The sequence below is a fragment of the Tupaia chinensis genome, unplaced genomic scaffold (genome assembly GCF_000334495.1).
Source record: "Tupaia chinensis unplaced genomic scaffold, TupChi_1.0 Scaffold000578_2, whole genome shotgun sequence".
Lineage (NCBI taxonomy): Eukaryota > Metazoa > Chordata > Mammalia > Scandentia > Tupaiidae > Tupaia > Tupaia belangeri.
The window spans coordinates 8,097,431-8,102,231 of NW_006160094.1; the positions used below are offsets into that span (position 1 = coordinate 8,097,431).

A 4,801-nucleotide genomic window follows, 5' to 3' on the forward strand; every position below is an offset into this window, starting at 1 on the left:
TTGTCTTTGTCTGTGGTTTTGGTCAATCTGGCTATAATGTGTCTTGGAGAAGATCTCCTTGGGTTGATTCTATTTGGGGTCCTTTGTATTTCTTGGGACTGAATCTTTGAGTGCCTCTCTAGGTTTGGAAAGTTTTCTTGCAGGATTTCATGGAATAGATTGTCAATGCCCTTATGAGTCTCTTTGCCTTCTGGGATGCCTATTATCTGGATGTTTGGACGTTTGATGGTTTCTAGTATTTTTTGTATATTATTCTCAAATTTTTGGGCAATTTTCTCAGTTTTCGTGGTGGATTTTTCTAAGGCAGCCATTTTCTCTTCTACATCGGAGATTCTATTTTCTGTATGATCTAGTCTGCTTTTAATACTTTCAAGGGAGATTTTGACTTCCTGTATTATAGCCTTCATCTCTAACAGTTCCATCTGATTCTTTTGCAAAGTGTGAAATTCCTCTTTTAGATCTCACATGAATTTCCTCACCTCCTGGAACTCAACAACTTCTTTCTCCTTCCTCTTCATCAGTTCATTGTCTTTCTTTTCTTCCATCTCTGTTAACTTTGCCATTATGAATATTCTGAATTCTTTATCAGACATTTCCATGATTTCCATTGAACTGTGTGTGGAGGAAGAGGAGTTATCCTTTTCCCTTGGGGAGAGGTATTTTCCTGCTTTCCCATATTTCTTGTGGTCCTGCAGCGATTTCTAGTCATCTGGTGGATGGTCGGTTTCTTCCCAAACTTGGAAGTCCAATCTGAGCATCGAGGAGCGTGCAAAAAAGGGAACAGAGAGAGAGAGAAACAACAGCAAAAACAGCAAAAAACAAACAAGAAACAGAAAAAGAGAAGAAAAAACGAAGATAAAAACTTTTAAATAAAACTAAAAAAAAATTAACATTTAAAAAAATTTCAAAAAAACCCCCCAAATTCTCAGGAGCCATGAAGGTGTCTCTTTAAGAAGGCCTGTTCCCTTGCCTCTGCTGAGTTGGGAAGGGGAAAGGGAATTATTATCAAGATAAAGGGATAAGAGGGGCCAGAAAGTCCAGAAAATGCCTCGCCTTAAAAAATTCTAAAAAGGAAAAATTAAAAAATAAAGAGAGAAGATAGAGACAGAGACAGAGGTAGAGAGAGACAAAGACAGGTACAGAGACAGGAGGCCTGAAAGGGTCTTCCTACCATGCGAGTTGGGTGCTGGAGGCCATGTTATCAGAGGAAAATCTTCATTTCTCTGTTTCCCCCAAAATGGCTAGTTCCTGTTTCCTTGAGTCTCAAGAGGTCACCTCAGAAATGCAGTGAGGACCCACTCAGATTTCATGGTCTAAAAACTGTGGAGCCACAGAAACTGACACACACATATACACATTTACATGGTCAATTCAGAGTTTATCACAGTATCCTCACCCCTTTGGGAGGGTCCCTAACTGATGATCCAGAGTTTGTTACGGTGCCCTACCCCCTTTAAGAGGGTCCCCAACTGGTGGCTATGATAGGAGACCATGGGAAGTAATGGTGCTCCCCTTCCACCCAAACAGGATGGGCATGACTGGGTTCCTGGATCCCAGGACCTTACCTTATCTGGATGTTTAGAGTCTGTGAGTTGGTTTCTCTCTCTGTTGAGTTCTTGGGTTGGTTGTTATGGGGTGTTAGGGCCCCCAGTGAAGGAGGACCTGAAAAAAAACCAAGTGGTGCCTCTTTTGATTCCAGGCCCCTTCATCCTGGCAGTTTCCTCCTGCCGAGCTGGTGGCTCACAGGGCCAGCATAGTTGGCTTCCTGGCCAGGGAATCAGAAGCGTTTCAGAGAACAGATGGCTGAGAAACCAAGCCCACCCACGGAGTGGGAGAACTCAGGTTTATTATGCTGGTGGACCCAGAGGAGCTCATACTCCAAAGTCTGGGCCCCAGCTTGGCCAAGTTACAGGGGTTATAGAAGGAAACCAGAAAAGCTGCAAAACAGCTCATAACCTTCACTAGTTTCTATAGTGACCAGCAATCTATTGAAGCAGGAGATATACAAAAGTGGAACAAATACTTCCTGTTTGCAAACAGGATCCATATCAGTATTCTAACATGGACGCAAATGGGATGAGGACTAAGCATCACAAAATGCCAATGCCACTGCCTAGTGAGAAGTCACCCTGGGCCATCAGAGCACAGCCTGTTCCACCTGGCTCCATGGAGGACACAGGCAACCCCAGGCGAGTCCAGCTGCAGGGAGGGTAGAAAAGGGAGAGACCAGGGGAGCCCCAGAAACACTGTCTCCCGGGGGTGGTGCTTTCTCACTTTCTCTCCCTCTGCCTCTCTCCATTGAGTATGGATGCCCTATAGTAAACTGAAAAATAAATAAACAGATAAAAATTAAAAAAAACATCTATTGGCACTAATAGGTCTGAAAATTTTTAGAAAAACAAACATAATTCAGGATTTGATGTACAAAAGCAAAAATGTGTTTCATGCATGTCTATACAAATCTGGGTTGCAAGTTCCTTTATTGTCATTTGAATTACTCAGTCTAGTATCTGGGAACACAGGCTGACTCCAGCAGGCTCCTGGTCCATGAGTAAAAGATGCAAATACAAGAACTGTAACTTTTATGAAAAAATAATATGAGGAAAATGTATGATAAGATCTGTATCTAATATTATTGTGTGTTTTTTTTCAATTAAAAAAACTGTTTATTTTGTAAGAATGCACCCCTAGTCCAAAATAACTATATTTAAAAAGTTTTTCTTGGCCAAAAACTACAAAAACCTTTTCAGTTCAACCTAACAGAAATGATACCTAGAAAATAGTCCATGTTATCAAGTCTGTCTTTAAAAGTTCTGATGCTAAAGCATGACTAAGGCAGTGTGCTGGAAGACAGGTGTGCTTCTGCTGGCACTGCGTTCCACTCCGAGGGTCCCCACAGGCTGCAGGAACCCGACAGGCCTTCCTCCTGAGGCTGTGCCTATGAGGGAGGAGTCAGACATAGGCTCCCAGGGCGGCATGGAACTCTGTGAGACATTGTACCAGCTGCTGGAACTTGGGCCTCTCCTCTGGATCTAAGGCCCAGCATCATGCCATGACAGCAAATAGCTCATCAGGACAGTTGAACGGCTGGGTCGTTAACGTCTTTCAGGTACACAGCCATCTCAAAGGGGTCCATGTCTACGTAGGGCGTCTGGCCCAGGGTCATGAGCTCCCACAGCATCACTCTGAAGGCCCACACATCACTAGCACTAAAAAACTCGTTATTAACTAGGCTTTCAAGAACCACCCACTGAACCGGCCTATTTTCATTGTCCCCCAGACAGTGATAGTCCATGGGAAACAAGTCTCTGGAGAGGGCATTGTCTGTGATCTTAACTTGAAGTGTGTCATCAATGACACAGTTCCTAGAAGCCAGGTCCTTGTGGATGACTTCCCTCCGGGCCAGGTAGGTCATCCCACAGGCAATCTGAATGGCCACATGCACCAGGTCCTGCTGAGAAATTGTCTCTGTATTATTAGCCTTTACTAATTTGCATTGCTGTAAAAACAATGTAAGATTCCTCCATTTCATGTAGGGCAATACCACCATGGTCTTTTCTCCTTCTTCTATGCACACGTGAGTGACAGGGAGAGATTCTTGTGACAGAGACCTCAGATCTTACAGCTCCCGGTGAGTATCATTGTCACCTGAATCTCAGAAGCTTGATCTTTAACTGTTTTTACAAATGCCTGTTTTACTGTATTTGGATCCTTTTCATCTACGAAAATCCCATGAAAAAATGCCCAAAGGTACCTTCTTGGAGTACATGTTTTACAGTTATCCTCCCCCTGGATATTGCTATGTCTTTCACCTTGGCTTTGGCCTCCAAAAGAGTGACACTTCTCAAGTCGTTCTTCTCTATCTGCAAAGTAGGATAACTGGTGACAGGAGTCACACTATTGGGTGTGTCAGCTCTCACACCCAGTCGTCTGGGTGGATGGTGGAGACAGCCCTTGGGAGCTACTGCCAGTGCTGATGCTGTCATCCAGTCCAATCCGTTTCATACTGCGAAGATACAAAACAGCTAAGACTATTGCTACAAGAAATATCATTGCACAGCAAACGCCTATGCTGATACAGAACACACAGTGTACAAGTGGTTGGAGCTGCATGTACAGGATCATAAATGGTTCTGCTAGTGTTTTTGTCCAAGGCTGAGGTTTTTACTTCTTCAAGTTTTTTGTAGCACATTTTTCTTCGTTTAAACTTTAAGACTGTAAAATTTTTTGAAGAATTTACTGTCGAGTTGAGCTGCATAAGTATTATAACTTCAGAATCCACTTTGCCAGTACAGGAAAGCTTGACCTGAAACACTGATAAAGTGTGTGGAACTTCCCTCTAAACAGAAATGTTGACCTGGGGCATGTCCATAGCCACAAAATTGTCTACTTGGAATCCAACCTTGGACTCTGCGTGCCACGTGAAGTGCAGGAAATTTGTCTCACTGGGCACTAACAGGTTAAAGGACAGAGTGTGGTGACTAATAAGTCATTTCTCACATAATAAAGTTCTGCATCGAGACTGATGAGTCAGTGCACCTCCTCCTCACTTAGATACAGGCTCACGCTAGGCCCAGCCACCGTCATTATTTTTTTAAAATGTCAGAGGGTGTATGTGTGAGAGAGAGAGCAAGAAAAACCCTCACTGGGGTTTGGTGATGCTGCCATTCTTTTTTCCTCTATTTCTTTATCCTATCAAGATCCTGGGCACATGTGCATGTGCCCAGCATGTTTTTTAAGCTATCAAAGCTGGGATTCAAACCATGGTTAGCTGTGTGGGATCCAGCTTCCTCTGCACAGT

The 4,801-nt window shown here is 43.4% G+C and overlaps 1 pseudogene; it reads right to left on the minus strand.

Moving 5' to 3' along the window:
- Nucleotides 1-2,952: 2,952 nt before the first annotated feature.
- LOC102482160 (tyrosine-protein kinase RYK-like) lies at nt 2,953-4,487 on the minus strand (annotated as a pseudogene).
- Between the last annotated feature and the right edge of the window lie 314 nt (nt 4,488-4,801).